The sequence below is a fragment of the Lathamus discolor genome, chromosome 2, assembly GCF_037157495.1.
Source record: "Lathamus discolor isolate bLatDis1 chromosome 2, bLatDis1.hap1, whole genome shotgun sequence".
NCBI lineage: Eukaryota > Metazoa > Chordata > Aves > Psittaciformes > Psittacidae > Lathamus > Lathamus discolor.
In genome coordinates this window covers 68064057-68086132 of record NC_088885.1, presented here as the reverse complement: position 1 = coordinate 68086132, position 22076 = coordinate 68064057, and the positions used below count along the sequence as shown (strand labels likewise).

Sequence of the window (22076 nt, the reverse complement as noted above, 5' to 3'; positions counted from 1 at the left end):
CTTGGGCTCTGTTTTCTTTAAAGAAATTAGTGCTCACTTATAATGACTTTTAATAACTGGTTTCATGCCTGTAGTCATTAGCATTTTTGAATGTGATTTGTCATAGAGGAGCATAAACTCTCCAATTGTCTCCTGGAGGGAGGGGAGGGGGAAACACTATGGGCTGCTTTTCAATACGTACAGCTATGGTATTTACTCCTACACTCCCTTATGTCATTTGCCTCACAGAAATTCTCTTTGAATTTTGCACAGCTCCAATTTAAAGCTTATGCCAGAAAATCAGCATTTTGGGGGCAAGAAACATTCTCAGCAAAAGTTTCTTCTCTCTAGGGTGTACTTGTATGCAAAGGCAGACCCAGCCTTGCTTTGTGCTGCAACCTGGGCATCTTTACTGCACAGAGAAACCAAGGTATCTGGGGGATTTGCACTCAAAACCTGTATGTAGGCACAGTTCTCAAAGCTTTCCTGAGCTGGCCCTATCAGCTACTTCCAGCAGCAGATGCAAAATTAGTCTATGTGTTTTAATAATTAACAGCAGTGATAAAAGTCTGCAAGGTATCTCTAAGTGCAAGACCTTGTCTGCTTAAACAGTTTGTAAACTAGACCTCTGTTTTTTCATCTGCTTTTTTGATCTGACGGCTATCTTAATGTAGTAATCAGCAACAAGCAGGAGGGTGTGTTAACATGTTCCATGTGTTAGCATTGCTACAGGCGAGAAAATACTTGAACTTTGAGAAAAGAAGCAAGCCAAAACCATAGAGTAAGATCAAAGTTAAATATCTGATGATTTTCTTTCACAGAGAGTTTCCTTCTTTTGCTCCTCATATTTTCTGAGATGTTTCAGCTTTTGGAGGTCACCCTAAGCTATATTTTGGCAAAAGATGGCATGGAAACATGGATACAAGCATTAAAGCAATCTCAAAAAGGAGATAATGTAGGACCAGATCTGAGGACAACATTTCTTCTTCTATCAATATCAATTGTTCCACTGCACTTGTTTTGCATACGGGAGCTCCAGCTGTGAAGCCAGTGATGCAGAAGTTGCTCTGCAGGTAAGGCATGTAAGGCATCTGCACTACGCACTGAAAAGGAGAGCTTTGCTGGGAGTTTCGCTTTTTCTTCTTTCAGATACCATATGGCATCACAGATGAATCAAAGTTTGAAGGACAGATCACTGCCTGGCTGTGCCTGCCCCTTAGCAAAGAGGATTAATCTGGCAAAGCAACTATTTCCTCTAAAGCCAGTTGTTTACATGTGTCTGGACTGAGAGTGTAATCTTTCTGAGGCTGAGTCCGCAGGCAGAAGTGGTCACCAAATCATACAATCATAGAATAGTTAGGGTTGGAAAGGACCTCAAGATCATCTAGTTCCAACCCCCCTGCCATGGGCAGGGACACCTCACACCAAACGATCTCACCCAAGGCTTTGTCCAATCAGTGGATCCCAAGTGAGTACCACACAGAAGCTACCAATGGTCCATCATGATTTTGCTGGAAAAAACGGAACCAGTAAAGCAGGTGTTTTAATTATGTACAAAATCTTAAGGTAGAAGAAATTGGTATTACTTTTAGCTGGGATGCTGTATTTGAGATAGGAAATTAGAGTCCTTTTTTCTCTGCTATCAGCTTGACACAAAGGCAAGTCATTATACTTCTCTGCATCAGACAGGAGTCCTGTTCTAAAATTGCATATAATTAAATTGTCTCATTCTGGAAAGGGCATGGAAATCTGCTGGGGGGTGGGGTAGAAAGTATCTAAATGCTAAATGATATCATGATCATATGGTACTATGAGGGCAGGACTTAGGCTGATGTCCTGGGAAACACAAAACATGCTACTGGTCACAGGTTTCTGATCAAAATGTTTTGATGGCTAAACATCACACAAGTACCTTCAAGTGAGCTGCAGCCTGAGAAGCAAATAACTGCAGTAAAATTCAAAGAAGAAATGCACGGCAGAATCCAGCAATCTGATCAAACTATTCTAGAAGAGAACAAGGTAATGATCAATTAAGTAGGCTATTAATAACTTAGATTCATGTTTAACTCTGGGTATAAAAGGATAACTATGGAGCAGCAAATATAGCCCATGTGTGGGTCCTGAGCAGCACCCAGATCAGGTGATTCACATTGTGTCATACCACATTAAGTCTTCAGATAAGTGTGGCTGCTGGTAAGATCCAGTAGAGTTTGTGGAGGGTGGTTCTGACTGGAAAATTGGGGCTGTGCAGCCCTTGGTGGAGCATGTTAGAAGTATCTCTTGTTCCTCAGCTCTCTGATAGGGTGTAGAATGCAACTCTCAGGTATGTGAAAGCCTTGCTATGGTTTCCAAAGGATTAGAGGTGTTGGTTGTGCGTTTCTGTTTGACCGGAAATCTGAGGCTTGAGGGGGTGAATCCAAGAATTAGAGCTGCAGACATAGGAATTATTCTGGTGCTTTATTAATGGAAGTGACTGCTGGAAGCCTAGTATGTGGCTTGTCTCCTGCTGTGGTTTCACCTGCATGTCTGCAGGCCTGCATTGCCATGTTAGAGCTGATAGCCCCAGTGAGCTCTGTTATACAGAGAACTGATACAGTTACTTGGCACCTGCTAAGATGAAAATTTAAGTTTTTCCTTAATAAAGCTGCGAGTTTGTGTGCTTTTGGGGGCTGCAAGAGACCTCTAAGATACAGGGACCATGTAGCTTAAATGTGTACTTTTTTTCTCTTTTCTTTATCCGTGTCCTCTGTTTCAGTCAGATGTAGATTAACATTGGGATCTTTTTTCTTTTCTTATTTCTGTGTGTTTGACTAATGAATGTTGCAAGGCAAAGCTGTTTCAGTCAACTATAACTTAAGAAAAAAATTCCTCTAATATTCCATCATGTAGTTAATCTCAAAGTTGTCTTCTTGAATCTCACTATCTTCCTGCCTTATCATGGTGAGATTTTGATTTGCTTGTTAAAATCTAGTTTGCTGGTAACAGCCATCTGTCTTAACTTTTATAACTTCTTGTTCAGATAGGCTTTATTTCAGCGTTCATTTTAATTGCAGACTGAGGTTAGCTGAAAATCATTGTTTGACTTGTCCTGGCATCTACACGAAGGCCCCACCTAGGACTGAGGTATGAGAGAAAATGATGTATAACCTGATTCCATTGCGATGGGCTCATGTGAAAATGGTACCACTGCTGTTTTGCAAGCTCTGGCGAAACATGAGCTACATGAAGGGGGTAGTCAGACCTTTTGTTCTGTTTTTTGGAATGATACAGGGGAATGGCTAGAGAGAGAGAGATAGGGAGAGCATTATACTATATTGCAAGCTCTCTTTCCTTTAATACTCACAAAGGTAAACCTATGTTCTCTTTTTTGGGTACCTAAAGCAATTTCAAAATGAAGAGTAAATTGATAAATCAACTTGACTTCACATACTGTTTTGACTGCAAGTGTAGCTTGTGTCAGACAAGCTACCTAGGGGCTCCATTTTCCAGGGTATTTTTCTTTAGTTATGGTGAATATCAGTTTTTCCTTTTCCAGGTTCAATACCTGTTGGTGTTACCCGGTGCACACAGACTGAGTTAATCTCAGAGTAAGCCATCCTTCTACAAGGCTGCCTCTGTTTCTTGGAGCCTCAGTAGAGGATTCCCTTAGTTCTCAGAAAATCTGAAATATCTTTTCTTGTACTAAATCATGATAAAGTAGGTATAATGTACTGAAAACACTGGGCACTACAAATAGTGTTTTTGTCTCTTTAATGCAGTTTGAGGTGTTACTTGTCTCTTAAGTCTTTCAGCTTCTAAAATACACCTTGGTTGCGTTTCCAAGGTTTTGTGCCTCACTTTGAGGGCAAGACATTAAATTCTTTGTTTTGAAGTGCAATTAGCACTTTGAAAATAACACCTGACTCCAAGTTTTCATGAAAAATAAGTCCACAAGCATCAGGTACCTTCATAGGCTCATTATAGCCAGTGAGACTGGCTATACGTAACATGGTCAAAATATCTGGAAGTGCAGTATGAGCCCTTCAAATCTACCCACTGCTAACTTGTGGGTAGTTTTTGTGCTTTTTGCATTGTGTGCTAGGTAGAAGAAAGAGAAACTTTAGGAAACGTTATTGCTTCATGCAATATCTTAATACGCATCTACCATGCACTGTGCATATCTAATGCATTATCTACCACCTAGTAGAGCCTGATATTGCACCATAACAAAATATAACAGCAGTTTGGAAGAAGAAAAATAAGTTCTCATCTCATGACTAAGCCCAAGTCTCCCCCCTCTCTTTGTCAAGTAGATTCACTGAAGTCCTACTTGCCCTGCCAGGTCTGAGGTGTTCACATTTTGTTGATTCATATTTGTGATTCCTGGACTGGTCCATTCTGATATAATTTGCATTGTTTCTGGAAAGCTAAGGCTTTGTTTTCGTGAAGTTGTTTGCATTCCCGAGACCAACTGATTTCAGCAGAATAGCATCTGTATGGCTGAAAAGACACTGTATATAACTGGCAAAAAAGAAAATAGGCTATGCAAACTAATCTTCATGTTATTACGTTTACTGTTTATGCTTACAGTTGCCCTGATAAACCATAGGTGTCAGTTGTTCCAGAATTAAGCATAATACTTTGCTCCAGGTAGGAACTTGATGTAAAAGGCTTGGCAGGTGATTAGTTAATATCGCATAATCTGTTTCAGTAATTAACGTATTGTCAGTAGCTGAAAAAGTGCCTGTTGCAAAGTAGCTGCTTTAAGGATGCTTAATCTCTTTGTAAAGTGCTTTTGAGATTTACTGATCAAAGTTAGGTGGTATTACTATTATTATTGTTGTTGTGTCATAAAATCTGGGCGTACACTACGAAATATTTTCTATGAGTACTCATTTGAATTTGGAGTTTAAACAGCCTGTTCTAGTCAACTTGTATTCCTTTCAAGCTTGCTTTTACAATTTTTTCCTGGCTGGGAAGCTTACAGGGTATACCTTTTACGTTTGAATTCTGCAAGCATTTGCTTTGTAAGTCTGATAGTTGAGATGACTGTTGCACAACCAGAGAACAACGCCATGCAAAGTGTGACAGAGCAGAAGAAGATTGTATTGGTCTTTATACAGTCATGCATTAGCTAACAGACAGGGCTGAATAAATCATCTGTTGAACTTTCCAACCAGAAACAAACCAAAGTGTCTCAACTAGGCTAATGATGGGTAAGTTCTGCTAGCCCAGTATTTGCTAGATTGTCTTGCTGGTGGGCCATGCCGGTTGCTCTTCCTGGAGCAGAGTTCATACAAGATGCCTGAGGTCTTCATCACACTTCGTTCTTTGCATGAATGGGAAAGAGGATCCCTGTCTGCTCAGCGAAGCATTTCAAGTCCTGCACATGCAAACAGGGTAAAACATCACAATTAGCTAAATATTTTAAGTCTTGCTCTTTATGCAGCAAAGTATGTGTGGAGAAACCACAAGGGCTCTGCCAGATCCAAATAGCTGTGTTTACTGAATATACACAAAGGTAGGAGGCTAGAAACCTGCACTGATGAGCTGGTTGGTTTCTGGCACCTTCAGCAACAGACAGCTGCAGAGGGCCTGACCAGCCGTTTAAAGGAGTATGTGAGTAAGAATGTTATGTATGGGTTTTTAGTGGTGTTTTTGAAATCCATAGCAGTAGGCCACCAGCATAATTTAGTCCTATTCTGAAGCTCTCTCGTGTTCCCAGAATGATACAAATCAGCCACCTTGTGTGCACCCAGAGGTTTTGACTTTTAGTTTTCACTAGAAATGGTTGTTCTGCTCTTGTCAGGTAATGCCATTTTGGACAATCTGTCTGCTTTCCTCTTGTAATTTTTATTATCCTGATCTGAGCAGCTCTCATTACATCATGTTGTCCCACGGCTCCAATAAGAGCCCTGAGGATGAGTAAGCATTTTCCAGGGGGTTTTAATGGATGAAGGCATGGATGAAAGCATGGAAATGCACAGGGTGCCAAACTGAATCTACATATGTTTGTAGTTGTTAGGTACATCTGTGTTGACTGCTTTGCTGGGGGGATGTTCATGCTGACAGCACTCAGCCCCTTCTCTGTGCAAAGCATCCCAGCAAAGTAGCTAATAGTTGCCCAAGTGGGGACAAACTGATCTTGGGCTTACCAGCTTTCCACACAGAGCAGCCCAGCAATCCTGGGTGCAGCCTGGCTGAAGGGTAGTGTGAGGAAGACATTGGAGTTGAACTGAGCTACTGAACAACACTTCCCTGGGGAAGGCTCTGGTTACCTACTATGACCTGTCTCCAATGATGGCTGGAGGGTGGAAACATTCACAGCCCCATAACCCATACCCCACCCTGAGAACTCCCTCTGTCTCTTGGGCTCTTCCCTTTCTGTCCACAGAATCTTTTGGAGCCTCCTGGTAACAAAAAGTCAATGTCTATCACATAGAAATGAGAGCAACAAAGCAAAGAGGATGCCGCAGTGCTTACTCTCCTCTCTGTGGCTCTTCTGGGCTGCGACTGACATGTGAAGGAGCCTCACCCTATTTCGGGGAACCAAGGGCTGTTTGTGGTGGGGGGGAAATGTGCTAGTAAAGGATTAAAGATTTAATAATCATAAAAGAAAAAATGCTCTGTAATGAAGTATCAACACCAGCTGACTAGGTTCTGCTGTTTTGACAATGGCGAGGTGTTCTGCAGTAGCATGATGGGCACCTGCTTGTGTTGTTTCAGAAGCACCAAGGTGCTCTCCTCCCACTGAGCTGTCTCATGCCTTGCAAATCTCCCCTGAGAAAGGTGGGAGCAGTTCATGTTTGGTATGTTGTCATGGAACCAGAAACCCCTTTGGGCAGATAGCTGTCGTATTTGCCTGTTTGGACAAATGCAGGAGTGATCCTCAGCAGTTTTTGCCAGAGAGCTGGCAGCCATCCGGGGGTGTGCAAGGCTGTCTGGCGAGCTGGTGGGGCTCCCCCCTACCCGTACTGTGCTCCCTGGTGCTGGGGCTCAGCAGATCTGGAGCTGGGTCAGCTCACTGAGGACCTGTGTGTGCCTACTGTACCTTGGCCTGGTCTAATCTCTCCTGCACGAAGCAGCACACTCCCTCCAAGGTCAGTGTGTGTGTCGAGTCTTCCCCAGGAGTGGGCACAAAGGCTTTGATTTGTGGGCCTCCTCAGCAGAGAGGGGTCATGGAGTGTGTAGTAGCACTGCTGGTTGGGCTTTAGAAGTGATTGTGGCTCAAGTTCAGGAGTGTATTTGTCTCTGAATGCCCCTCATGTTTGGATAATTAATCTTTAAACACAAGTATCCTTTCTTTCTGGCACTGACTTCTGTCTACAAGACCCTAAGCACTTCTGGCACGTTTTCATAGAGTTTTCACCTTTCTGTCATTGATTCCATTAAATAGCCCATCAGCTATATTTGCTTCAAGGTGCTGGTTGGGGCTAGGACATGGATAAGAAAGAATGAAAAAAGCAGCTGATGCCGAGTCTACATTTGGTTGGTTGTATAGCTGTAATAGTCCTGTCTTCTGGCAAATTTCATTGCCCCATTTGTCTTTCCTCGTGCCTAATCTCCTGATCCAAACCTGATGCTTTCCCCAAGCACAGTACACCCCTTGTATTTCAGTACACTGACACCCATACATACTATATTACTGAAGGCTGGAGGAAGAAGTTGTCATTCCTGATATATTTTAAGTCACTGTTCCTAGAAACTGAGGGTGAGGTCAGACAGCAGAGCACAGCCAACATCGTGCCTTGCTGCTGTGCGGTGGCTGTCTCCCCAAACATCCCCCTCCCAGCAATGCTGTTTCCCTCCCTCCCTGCTCCAGCACGTGTCCTTTTGCACAGACTTATTCAGCTTACTAGACTGGCTATGGGTTGTTCCCTCATCTCCTGGGGTCAGTTTCCTGCTGGATTACTGGCTTGAATTGGTTTATCAGCCCAGCAGCCACGCACCAGTGCCAGCAGGAGGGAGCAAAGGAGGTGGCTGGGGTGGATCCCCTCTTCTGAGGCGTCTGGGAGCCTTGGTATTGGCCCAGCCTTACCATCTCACCACACCCTCAGATAGAAAAGTGAAGGACACTTCAGCTATTCCCAAGATAGATGTCTAGATAGATAACAACAATAGACAATAAGAACTGTGTACTGCACACAAGTATTTTTGGCAGATAACAGCAATTCGGATATCAGTATCTGAAGAGCAGTGCTAGGTCTGGCTCTAACTGCATATCCATGCACACACAGGCAAGCAAATTTAAGTGCCTCTTTTTTTTTTTTTTCCCTTTACTTTCTGTTGCTCTTTATCTTGATGGATAGAGACTTGTATGAATTAACTGCTTTCTATTATCATAAAGGTTAATACTTTCTAACTGCTGGTAATTACACTTCAGACATATGTTACTGGAAGATTGGCACATGTGTTACAAGTACTGCTCCTCCCATCATCATATTTCAAAAATACATGTGTATATGTTCAAATTCAGTTTTGAAATCAGATTAATCTGCCGTGTTCTTGAGCCTTGGCCCTGAATTCAGAAAGATGCACATGTTCTCAGAGATGCATTTTTAAGGAATAAGCTTTTCTGATAAAATTCAGCTTGTCCTTCTGCTCTTTTTCCTCATTGAGCTGGACCAAATCTAGAGCCTTAAAAGTGCAGGCTTAAGTAAGCTTCGACTAAACTTGTGTAAGTGAATGCAGCAGTAAATGGGACTATGGTTATCAGAGAACCTAAGTCTGCTTGCATTTTCACAGACATTAAAACTCCCAGAGAAGTAGCTAGTTTCTATGAAGATGTGAACTGCAGTGACACTTTGAGAGTCCTTAAAAATTGGAGCCTATCTAATAACTGCAGAAGCAAATTAAAGGTTGGATATATATTTTTTGCTCAGTCCTTGGTTCAGGAAGCATTTGGACAAAAGGGTAATCCTATTTCTGTTCAACAGGGCATTTCATTTCAGTAGTACCGATGGCAAAAGTCTTTACCTTATGGTGGGTCTTAATGCAGCTGAGAACTGGAGGATATTATGATTTGCATTTGGAAATCTCTTCTGTAATGAACAGCTTTCATGCTTGACTCTAGTGAGCATAAGATCAAATTTGGTTCTCATTTAATCTTAGTAGTTCCCAAAACCTGTTCATCTATAGGATGAACATTCTTCACAATTTTCAGAGATGGTCAAGTTTTCACAGGTGTTGAGTTTCTATACCCCTGGCAGAACCCAGTGACACAGGCACACTGTAGAAGAAAAAAAGGACTTCATGGCCTGTCTCTGGCAACCAGCTACTAGCTTGTAGAGGTAGTTGGCCACCTCTCTTAAGGTGTTTCCACTGGGTTATGGGGCAATAAAGTAAAGCTTGTTAATAAAGGGCTAAAGTCATGGTCTGATCTTTTCGAGAGCCTGCTTGAATTGTCCATAATGTTCTGTTTATCAACTACTGCTAAAGTTCATTTATTTATAACTATGACGAATAACCCTCATGTACATTCCTCCAGTGATTTCTTGTGCAATTGTTTTGCATTCTTGAAATGTAAAACAAGCCATCAAAGTAAGACATGATGCAAGATACTAATTTTTAAGAAACAGAGGAGAAGAATTCTTTCACATGGACAACACAAAACGTAAACCAGCTGCTCATTCATGTTATGATAAGACTTAAACTAAAGTGTTGCAGCTCTGATGAGCCTTCCATGAGAAGTGCAAGCTGGTTTATTGTAGAATAGATAATGATTATGCCACTTCATCACAATATCTCTTAGCTCTCCAATAACTCATCATCCTGCCTTAAAGACTGGGCTGTTGCTGAGCAGCCTTGCTTTAGAGCCGGTGTCCCTCATTGACCTGTAGTTGCAGAAAGTGGCTTGTGAAATCTGATCCAGTTTCCATTATGGAAAAAGGGCTGGATCAGGCATTTTGTGCATGATATCAATGGTCGTATTTATATCTAATCTCCACTTCTCAGTCTTCCAGCCAGCCTTCTGCTCTTGTAACGGTGTGTCCAGCAGGAAGCTGAGCTACAATTAGTACACCATCGGAAAGGCACAGAGGCTGGTACCCCTCTCTCCCAGGGACTTGGAAGGCACGTCAAACTGGACCTGCCCAAAGAGTGTCTGCTGCGCAAGGCACTGGTGTTTTCTTTACTGGCTCTGTTTATCTTGTCTGTCCCAGTTAAACTCATGAGCTAAGGAAAAGCCATCAAGTTACTTAGGGCTTTTGTATATAAACAAGCACATTCTATTCACCTAGAAACTGATGGGCACCTTGTGCACTGCACAGAGGGATTAATCTAAGACAAGTTTGGGACCTTCTTTATGAGTATTAGTTTTGAGGATCCTTGAATTAGAATGATTACCTCAGACAGACCTATGTTACTTGACCAGTATGTCATATGGACATATATTAAATATTAAATGGCCTGTACTGTTCTGTGGTTTCCCAGGTAGTCCAGGTACTGACCATCAGGATAAATGAGCAAGCATGTGATGCTGATTACATTACTGTTTATTCAGCTCCATCCCAATCCCACCATCACCCAGCAAAGCATGGGCACACTGGAAAGCATTGTCGGGATCTGCCTGTCAGCTCCTGGGTTTGTGGCCACTTGCAGTAGGCTCCAAATGAAGCTTTTCTTTCTGTGTCATGTGCATTTTCTGGTGAATTCACGCTGCAGCCTTTCCCTTGAGTGGTCCTTTCCCAAGCTGTATCTTTTACTTGACTGTCTTGTATGCAGGACCTTAGTTATGCTTGTAATCTATCGCCTTCCATGAAGTTGGCTGAGATTGATCAGTGGGTTCAAGAGCTACTAAAGGACACACCTTTGTCTCTGCTGGCAAATACAGGCACACACCCATATGAAAATGAACAGGCACATTATGATCATATACACCTATTTTCCTAGAAGCCAGATGAAAACTCTGCAGACGCTCATTGCCCACCCTTGTTATTGCCAGCAGAGTCAGTTTCTCAAGGGTTCTCCAGGAAGCTTGTAGTGAAAGTTTCTGAGTTAAAAAGAATTAAATGGCTGTCTAACTTTAACGTAATCAAGCTTCATCTCAGCAGGAGCTGAAACAATGTACAGAGCTCTAACATTACTGGAAATCTGTGGAATGAGCATGCTGTTTCTTGGTTGTTTTGTTCTGCTTAATACCAATTGTTTAGAAAAGAAAACTTTTCTGAAAAAGGAAATAGAGAGCATTTCTCCATCCGTACTGTTGCTGCAATAACAGGAAGCAAAATTCACATATACAGAGCTTGGCAGATAAGAGCTGAATGGTAGTTTGTTTTTTATAGCTGGTGGCAAGTGATCCAAGAGAAATGCAAATCATTTGCCCTTCTAATTCACAGTGAGCTGAACCCTGAGGCCACTGGCACTTGTGCAGGTGCCCGAATGGAGCTCCACGGGGATGAGAGCTGCAGGGTACCTCTCTTGGGACCTGGTAAAGTGCCTTCAAGCTGACCAGTTCATGGTCACAGGTTGTTGCAGCATCATCTGTGTAAGGTGACTGACCACTTACAGAGGGAAAGCAGCAGTGGCTCTGAGCAGCTGGCTGTGCCTCACCCGAGGCTTGCTCCAACTTTTGGTCTGCTGTTTTTCTAATGTCACACCATCAGATGAGAGGAGTTTTCAGCTGATTGGCTGTGTGAGAAGTTGTAATCCAGGCAGCCTGTCTGCTTGGTGCCTTGCCAGGTCAGCTGGTGGTCATCTTCGCTCACAAAACTCAGCAACATCTCAAACTCTGCAACTGGCACTGCACAGGTTGCCTTGTAAAGTGTCTGAGCTGTGAGATGAAGGTATTTGCAGCAGCAGCGCAGGGAGTAGCTGAGGGCACTGCTACTGCCTGTGGCTTTAGGACAAACCCAGCAGCTGCATGGTTCTACCAATGCTATAAGCAGCAAAGTAATTAATAGACTTGACACATGTCTTTTGGGGGGGGGTAGGAGTGGGTCCTCCCTGTTATGAGACTTGCATCTCTCAGGTGGTTTCAGACTACCTGCAGACTTAGAACAAAGGCGCTCTGCTCTGTTCATGTATTCCAGCTTATATGTATAGATTTTGATGAGAAAAATGAGGGTTTAGGATGCCAGAGCCACATTTCTACAGCACATCAAGAACTGTGCTCCACAGCTCTCCCTGTCAGGAGCTATACAATACTTGGCTGTTTCCCTTTTGGATCCTGTGTCTTATCTTGTCATTTCCCTTAAATTTTTCATCTAGCTTTTTAAGTTAGTGTGTAATATTTTGTTCCACATTCATGTTCACAGAGCCTGGAATACTATCAGTGGATTCCATTTAATCTTTTCACCTAGCTTGAGAGCTAATACAGTTTTCTGACAGCACATTATTGTCAGCTAAAGCTGGCACAGCTAAAGCATACGCTTTCTGAGCTGGGGCTTCTTCGGTGACTGGTACCATTTGATGTACATATATGGTACCATGCCTGCAAAAGAAACCCAAGATTACATCTTTAGCAGTAAAAAAAACCCAAAGCATTTTTAATTGCTGAAGTGCATTCTGACCATTGCGCCTTCTGTCAAGTGTGGGCCCAAGAGGTGAGCACTTACTAATTTCTGGGGTTGTAATAGTGGAGGGAGCCTTGAACAAGGCCCCTGCAAATAAAGACCTGCAGGAACTTGGGATTCCTGCCCCAGACAATTTACTATTTGGGAAATAATGTACTTCTATAATGTACATGTCTCACCAAAAAGTCCAATCATGCAGGGTGTTTTAAGGGCTGAAATTAAGCTTGATGGGGTAGCTTTATTAAACCATTCTCCTGTTGTTGCCTTTAGGCTGGGCTGCATTGCAGATATGTTTGCTGACTTAAGTACTTTGAATGAGTTTGCCTGTCTTGACAAAGCAGAAAAAAAAGAACTACTGGGTTTGTTGAGGGATGGTGGAATACTTCAGATAGTATCCATTATGCTGGGATTCTTATCCATGTGAATTACAGTGTTGCTTAAAACACAGAGATAGAAATCTTGTCTGTATTTAGAATGGGCTGTGTACATATATATGTATATATGGGCTGGCAGCAACCTGCTAGTGGCACTCTGTCCTGTCCACTTGTCGGTGGTCCTCCCAGTTGCATGTGCAGTATCTGATGTGTTTCCTACTGGGGAATGCATCTTTTACTTATCCTTCATTTACCACCATGGGTTAAAATGTTTTCCTCTCTCTCATAAACTGTAGAAACAAGCTCCATTTAAATGTAACCATAAAACAATGAGCAGCTTTATTACTGATGCTACCAGCACAGTAAGTCTTTGACCATGTGTGAAACAATGGCAGAAAATGCTGTGGTTGATACCTGGGTCATTTGAATTTCTATCAGGTGGGGTATAACTAACAAAGCTGGCTGTTGCAATGACAAAAGGCCTAGCAATGCTCACCATATCTTATCAGGGGAATACCTACAGCTCAGCCATTTAATTGCTGTTACTTTTTAAAGTTAACTGGAAATGTGTCAGCTTTAAATAATCTGTAGAAAGTACCTGAGCTGGCAGTATTGTTTATGCAAATGTTTGGCATATCCAGTATTCATACTTATTGCTCGTGAGGTATAAGCATAAATAGCTGTAGCAAGTTGGAGCACAACAAGGTGTATCCTGAATGGCTTCTGAAAGCATATGTGTTTGCAGAAATTTTCACATTGTCAAGTCTCTAGACATCCACTGCAAGAGAATAAGAAAAATAACAAATAAGCCCAAATCGTCACCATGGGCCTCAGCACACAATTTCAGAGCCGTACCTCTTTACTCATGAATTGTTCTTCTAGAATTACCAGTTTCTCCGCATAACCAGCTACTTGTTATGTGCTGTCTGGTGGCTAACTGTAAGCTTCAAATGACACCTTCACTAAGATGAGTGCAATTAAATTGTCTTTTATAGGTCTGGGTGGCTAAAACCTGGCTGGAACTGGGTCAGCACTTCTGTGGTGATGCACAAACTGGGCAGGACCCATTGCACTTACCACAGTGCTGAGAAACCTCAGCCAAAATCTCCAGGTGTTGACAAGGCTGGAGGATGCTTGCTGCAAGTAACGAGGAGCTCCATGAAAACAATTCTTGATTAATAAATCATTGGAAACTTTTGTAATGCCCAGTTTAATAGAATTTAAAGATGAGAAAGGATTAAAAGTGAATAACAGGAAGCATCCTGCAAGAATTTCCCCCAGAGCACTGTGGGCGAGAGAATGAATGTGAGAGGGAGCATACATGTGTTTGCAGTTGAAGAATGCATGCCTCTGGGGGTGGAGCATGCTCCTGCTCGCTGCGCGGCTCACAAGCATTGCTGGGAGAAACCTCGGCTAGCAGGGGAGTGGGTGGGCAACCTCTCGTTGGATTTGATTCATGAGTCACTGAGATGTGTTTTGTTTCACTTCCTCCTTTTCCCCTCTCCACCCCTGCAATAGAACCCTCCTCTGCACTCTGAAAGTAAGGCCCCTTTTGCTGGGTAGCTGCTGTAATGGGCAGGATTTTCAGAGCAATGCTCAGAAGCAACATAAGCCAGTAACAAATGTCTTTTATAAAATGTAATATTTCCCTGACCTGCTTGAAACCAGCTCAGTGACAGTACAGCTACCTGGAAAAAAAGGACTGTCTTTCTGCATAAGCTAAATTAACGTTTTTATTTGAAGCATGAAACATTGACAGAAAACAACTGCTGTAGATATAAGAGGTAGTTAACCAGAGAAAACAACCGTATTGCTTAAACAGGGAAGCTTGACAGAGTAAGTTACCAAAAGCTCAACGATGCTTGAAAAATGCCATGAGAATGATGATTACTTTCTGCTACATAAGTGGAAGTATAATTCGCCTGAGCCACAGAGAATAACAATGTGGAGTAAGTCATTCCTTCCCTTTTCAGACAAGCACTTTCGACTGGTAAGGAGAGCAACTGTACCACAGGGAGGGGAAAATAATTACTCTGCAAAATTCTGAATAACGCTTTGCCTTCGGATAGCAAATTTTAGTTGCTTTATCAAAGAAGAGTCCTGCTAATATCTTTTAAACTAATTGTCATTAATCTTGTGGCCCTACCTGTTTTGTGACAAAATAAATAAGTACAAACAGGTGAGACTGTTGTTACAAGAGCAGTGCAGCAGCTATGCACAAGATCTCAAAGGTGCATGAATGAATAGAACTGCCCTGTGAACTTGGGACTGTACCCGGCATGTCAGTGGGAAAAGGAAGGGGAAAGTGATCAAATTCTCTTCCCAGTTTCTAAAATGCTGCACATCAATGATAATTCTTCATGATACTAATGTGATAGGAACATGCGAAAGGCTTGCAAATAGCAGTATAGACATGTGGCCCAGACCTTGATAAAATGCTAATGTGTTTGCCAAGCAGGAGTGGAGTCCAGTATTTTCTGTTCCCTGTGCATCTGTAGCTCCTGTTACTGTATTAAATTGAGCAATTCTGTGGGGTTTTTTATAGTGTTTATCTTTGAAATACCCCTTACAATAAGGGAGTGCTAGCATATACAGTCAGCAGGAAAAAATAAATGCCAAAGGATTCTTCTCCTTTTTTGCTTCTTCCTTTGGGGCAGTTTTTCTTTCCCTGTACTGAGAGCTAGCAATACTTCTGATTTCAGTAAGCCTTGGTGAGAAAGCAAAGGTCATAATGCTGTGAACTGGGTCTGGGCATGCTCAGTATCCAGGATGCGCCTGGTTCCTTCAAACATACACCCCTGACACAACCCACAGCAGAACAAGTAACCTGAACATTCACTATGGGAATGCCAATAAAGGATAGGTGTGATTCCTCAAACGGTTTCCATCCCCATCCCCCCTCCCACTGTTATACTCACACATATGTTAATAGCCACAAGTTAGTTTTTCACCAGCTAGTAAAATTGGTTTTACATTCATTAAAATGCCAGAAAGCAGCAAAGCATTTGATGAAAAACTGAAAAATGTAGGGGACCATAGTAGAAAAACAAAATATCTGTGCACTGACATAATTCAGTGCTGTGAGCTGAAGTGTGCATGTTGCACACTCCCATTCTTTCTTATGTCTCCTGTGAGGTACCACAGTACAGTGCACCACTAGCAGTTGTATGGTACCATAGGTGGTAAAAGACAACTAACGAAAGAAACCTGAGGCACCTGAGTTAAAATACCAGTATGCATTTAAAATTATAGCACTTCATTATCAAGTTCCCTTTTTTCCTGGGTAAGAAAAGAAAGGGGTGATATATTTTGCTTTTCAACCAAAGCTCCTTTGCAATTCTCAAATGTACAGGTTTTCAGTAAAAAATAAAAAATTGCTATGGATGACTTTTATGGAAAAAAAAAACTGTATTTTGTAACTAAAACCTTTTTTTTTTTTCTTCATCAGATATTATTTGTGATCTTCTTTAGCTGAAAGGGAACTACTCCAACTCAAAGGTGAGTCGATATCAATGTGAGGTTTTGTTTATTCAGAGATGTCAGGATCAGGCTTTAAGTCTGTAGAAACAAGAGGCCCTATTACTGTTTTACTTGTAGATGTGCAATTGATGGGTGTTCAGCCTCCAGGAGTTTAGATGAGTGAGATAAGGTTTCAGATAAACATCCAAATGTTTAGATTTTTATCTAAGGCAAAGCTCTGAACCTTTAAAGGATTACCCACCTCCAGGGATAATCCTGTAGTGATTTCAACACCTGTATTGAGTCAAAGTGAGTTCAGAGTCTTCTGGCCACAAGAAATGGTTTAAGCCCATCCTACTGTTTGTTTTGTATGGCTAAAACAGACTGTGTTAGATCTGAACACGATTAGCTGTGCACTCTGATTTTAAATGCCATCCCAGGATGACTCCAAATAGTCATCAATAGGATCACTTATTACCAAAGAAAAACAGCCTGTGACGCTATGCTTCTGTGGCCTAAAAAGTAGATATGCCCTGAATGTTTTTAGGGTGAATCAGAAGCACTGAATACCTCACAGTTTATAGATATTTCAGTGAGCTGCTTTTCTGTCAGCATTTTGCTCTGGAAGCAGACTTTGCTGCCCTCTCTTGCAGTTATCACGAAAATATCTTCATAGATGTGGCACTGAGGGACATGGTTTTGTGGACTTGGCAGTGCTAGGTTGACAGTTGGACTAAATCACCTTAAAGGTCTTTTCCAACCTAAACAATTCTATGATTCTACGTTGGCACACAGCAAAGCTGCACTCTGTAGGTCTGCTGTCCCCAGATACAAAGCAAGATATCTTATGAGTGGCCATTTCCGTCTGCTACCACAAGTGTATTAGACCTGCTTAGAGGGAAGATATTTTGGTCCTGTTCTAACACCTGCACAACGCAGAGCTCATGGCCAGATAGGCTGTATTCTTTTCTCCTTCTCAGGTAGCAGCTTGTCCAGGTGCCCTGAGTAGCAATTGGACTTTGGGCTTCATTCAGTCTTCTCCTAAACAAAGCAGTAACTCTTACTGGGATTACTAGAATTCTTCTGGTGTATCTGATTAATTATTTTGGGTTTAGTTTTGGTTTTAAATGCTATGGCCATGCTTTGCAATAACAAGGAATTGAGAAAAAATTAAAAGAACTATGCCAAACACTTCACACAAACCTATGCATGTGCACATATACATGTATACAATGCATATTATTTCACCATGAATCTGAAAGTGCTTTACATATGTTAACTGATCATGCCACAAAAATCTCCTTTTCCTCATTAAAATAATAGTCATTGGGTATTATTCTGACAACAGAATTATAGAACACAGCCTTCCCTGTGGCTTTTTGGCAAATCCTTTAGCCTTATTTGGGATGAGTTCCCTGTTAGCCTGAGAAGAAGGCAGAGGTTTTTTAATCAAAAGATTGCTCAGTAGACAGAACTGTTGGTGTGGGGTTTGGTGCTTTAGTTTTGGTTTTGTTTGAGGTTTTTGTTTTGTGGTGTTTGGTTGTTTGGGGGGGGGGGGTGTTGGTTTTTTTCTTTTACATTCAAGCAAGAAAAAGAGAGTTCACTGTTCTTCATTTAAGAAGTTCATCTGTTGTAAATTAACAAGCAACTGGAAGCAACTATGAGCTTTGATCACTCTTCTGAAGTACAATGGTATTTAAGGAAAAGCTGATCTTATTTTAATCACTGGCTCTTCAGCTCACCTTTGTAATTAGAAGGAAAGCTTGCCTCAACAATGCTCAGGTGGAATGCACAGGAAACATATGATTAAATGATGATTCTAAGTTTAGTGCTTCACCTCCAGAAAGCAAAACAAGTATTGGGTGCAAAGTGTCTTCCATACAATCAAAAGACGTTTTAAAGATTAAGCTAATTAACAATGGCATATGTAACAAGCAAAGACAAAGGATGAAATAATAGTGAATTAAAGCCAGTTAGGATCTTGCACTGGCATTCAACAGGGTTAGATTTTCAGCCCTGCATTTTCACACTAGGTCTTCTCTAGAGATTTGATTTGACATTTACAGCGAGGTGAGTTGCAGAGAACTTTATTAATAAGGAAGCCCAGTACAGGCTGGGTTTACTTTCCTGTACTAGCTCTGTGCAGTCCGCCTGAAATAGAAGCTTCTCCTTGTCCTCTTGTTCATCCTACTGCTTGGTACCTTCAAACAAATGTTTTTAACAGAGTTCTGGTCGATAAATTCTCCTTAATGTGTTGTAAATCCCTGGAAGTGGAGGAGGGTGTTTTCCCGGAGAGAACAAACTTGTTTTTCCTTTTAAATAAAACTGGTCTCCAGTAACTATGTTGATCTGGCTACTGGAAAGCAGACCTCTGCAAAGGTATGTGTTAGGAATGTTTGGACTTCGGAAAAGTTGAGATAGATTGCACCACAAGGTCAACATTTAACTTCTATATAAAGTTGATGGTCTGGGGAGTATTTTCATCCACATCACTGTTGTTATCATAGGATACCAACTGTTTGCATCTCTGATTCATTGGTTATTTCCCCATCATCCAAAGAAAGATTTATCCCTGATAGGAATTTAGTAAAAGTAAGGGGAGAAGTCACTGCATGAACATGCAACACTGTTTTCATTATATTGCATACTAGGCAACCAAAATGAAACTAAGAGCTCCAACCTGTTTCACCCTAGAATTTCATGCCAAGTGAAGTAAAATCCAGTGTGTCCTATCTAAAGAGTGCAAATGCACATTGGACTTCATCCTAAGCCATTCACAGCTCTCTTTTCGGAAATTACACTGAGGAAAGTCTTGCCTCATGCTTATTTGTAATTGTAGTTTGAAGGATCATCAGAAAAAAGGCTGTTTGTTGAAGTGGATTTTAGAGTCTACACCACAAAGTATGACAGACAGTCCGAACAGGGTTTCTGAAATCTGACTGATATTCAAGCCTGGAATACCTCCTTTCCCTACTGAAAGGAATAAAACATGTAGCCTCAGTAGTCTCAGATTTTGCCTGTAAAATGTTATGGTTGGACCATGATAATGGTTCCAGTGGCAAAGCATTGGTAGGAAATCAAAATCAGTTTGAAGTAGAAAGTGTTATTAACAGTAAATCTCCTGAACAACTAATGTAGGCCTTTGATAGAACATTTGAAATCTCTAGAGAGATCCAGAGAAAAATGTGAAAGTGTCTTTAACTCGGAAGCTCTGGTTTAGATGCAGAAACAGAGATTAAGTACAAAAAAGGCAGACCAGATATCTGGGTTTAAAATGTAAAATAGATTAAGCTCAGTTTTTCAGGATGGTTTCTCCTGTTTGTCTTCTTGATTTCAAAATTTGATGTTGATGTGACTTTTTTTTTTTTCCTGAGGACAACAATCTTTATAAAAGTCTCTTCAATTCCATTTGTTTTCATTTGCAGAAGAGCTAAATTTGGGTCCAAAGGTCCCAAGAGTGCCTCAATCCTGGCAAAAGGCAGGCAGCCTTTCCTAAGTGTGAGATCACAGTTTGGGAAAGTGAGGAAGAAAGAACTTAATGAGCCCGCAGAAGGAGCAGAAACAACTTCCCTGCTACCACCTCGCTGAGTCTTCAGTTCGTTGTGTTCATCCTGCATCACTGACTCTCAAACAAATCATGAAGTTACATCAGCCAGGTGCCTAATTAAAAGGACTGGAGATACTTGGCCTGGTCTGCAAGGTAAAGGAGTGGATATTTACCTGAAAATGCCATGAAATGACACAGCAAACACATATGTTTTAGACCTTACGAATCAAACCTCAGACTGCACTGAGTATAGGTTTGGATGATAAAGTAGCTTATAGTTGCTTCATGGGTATTTATTACCCAGTGAAACCTCTGCAGCTGTTAATTGCATTAGAATGCTTATTTTAAGCCTCCTGATCATCAGGGACCAACCACCCCAACACCTGTATTGCTGCAGCATGGTTTTGATCTAACATTTTTTTATTTTTTTTTTAATAGTAATGATTTCTCTCTCTGTTACACTCTGTACATTTACCAGTTATGTTACTACCTGTTGCTCAGAGAAGGCCTGACACAGTAATGTAGACACATCTGCTCACCCAGTAAGTGATTAAATATATTAATATTTCACACACTAGTCAGGAAAATCTAAGCTTCCTAATGCAAAATATTAAGAAAGTTGTTTTGATAGCAGTAGTTCTTTGGCAACTCTCATTAAAACTTTGATATATAGAACATCACATTTTATAGATGAGTAAAAGGAGTCTCAGAGAGGCCAGACTGTGGCAAAAGTCATGGTCTTGCTTTTTTCATTCTCTGAACTTGAACAGCCAGCCAAAGCAAATATAAATGCCACTCTTTTTTAGAATGGGTGTTTGCAGAGCATTCACGTTGGTGACCTGTCTCCAGGGCCATTTGAGTGTAAGACAACAGGTTACACCTAATCAATTACACATTTTTAGGGTACATATCAGGTACCAATGAGCAAATAAAATATTGAAAAGCGAAAATTCATCTTTGGGTCCCTCATACCCAACTAGTGAAGCCAGCAGTCCAGCCATCTCTGTACTGGTAGAACAATGCTTCCTCTTACAGCTTCTCATATTATGAATGAAGTCTAAAGAATGTCTGTCTGACAAGGGAAAGTAAGACAGAAAGACAGGGAAATAGTCAGGAACAGGAGGAAAAGGACAATAACAATGCAGTGCTTTGAAAAGGTAGGCTTGACTCCAGCTTAACTTCAAATACCTCTGAGCTGCGTGGTGGCTCAGCAGCTGGGCGGTTTTCCTAATGATATTGTGCATTGTGCTGGAGTGGCTTCTACCACTGCCACACAGCCACGCTGCTGAAGACTCTGGGGAATTACCTTGGTATTTAATTTGTTGTTATGAAAACAGTGAGTTTGACTGCAGCAAGAATAGTTTCTTCCCAAACAGTTACCAGAATCCTATTGTTGTTCTCCTTCTTGTTGACCTTTTTGCTGCTTTTGCGATTATAATAATGATTTTCCCGGCTTTGCTATCTTGAATTTGTGTGATTTATATTGTGCCAGGAATTCAGAAGGGGAAAAAGCATCTCATCTCAGGCATAAATTCTGCTAAATGATAGATTTTAGAGAAGTATTTTTTTTTTTAATGGGATTGTGATGGGAAGAACAAAAATTTCCTTGCTTTAAGCATTTTAATTGTATATGGCTACCAGAAACATAGAGCTTATTTTCACCCCCAGTATTGTGCTGCTACCACACAAGCTTTTCAATTGTGGTGGTTTGGTTTTTTTTATTTTATATTAAATTAAAAGTAAATATTACTTCTTTTACAGTGTAAAGGCTGTGAAAACCTTACAATGATTTTTGCCTCTGTAACTTTGCTGAAATCAATTACTTCCTCACTTAGTTTTGTTCCTATCTGAGGGTATTTACTGGGCTTTCTATTCTAACTGCTCCCCACATAAAATTCCCAAATTAAGAGAAAAGCCCTCAAAGAGCAGGTTACAAATCTGCTTTGGACAGCTACAAATAAGCTTTACTCGGGATCACGTTTGCAGCAGGTCTGTGTAAAACTTCTCATTGACCTCCCGTGAGGTAAGGGTCAGGTAAGTCTGGTTTCGACCATGCTTTACCCACTTCTGTCACAGGGGACAATGGCATAACGAGATAATTTCCAGTTCTATTCTCCTGTGTCTTCGAAGACCCAGAGTTTAATTTCACAGTGCCCAAGAAAGTGGCAATCTTAGGAAGGTGTTATGTTGGCTGGTGCAGAAATTGGTTTATTTTAAAATTATCTG

The 22076-nt window shown here is 41.3% G+C and overlaps 1 long non-coding RNA gene across 1 annotated transcript; it reads left to right on the top strand.

Annotated features, from left to right (window-relative positions):
• Positions 1 to 2199: 2199 nt before the first annotated feature.
• LOC136008305 (uncharacterized) lies at positions 2200 to 21437 on the top strand. Its single transcript, XR_010610047.1, has 3 exons — positions 2200 to 2302; positions 16293 to 16342; positions 19729 to 21437. It is a non-coding gene; the product is annotated as an uncharacterized LOC136008305 (long non-coding RNA).
• Positions 21438 to 22076: the final 639 nt, after the last annotated feature.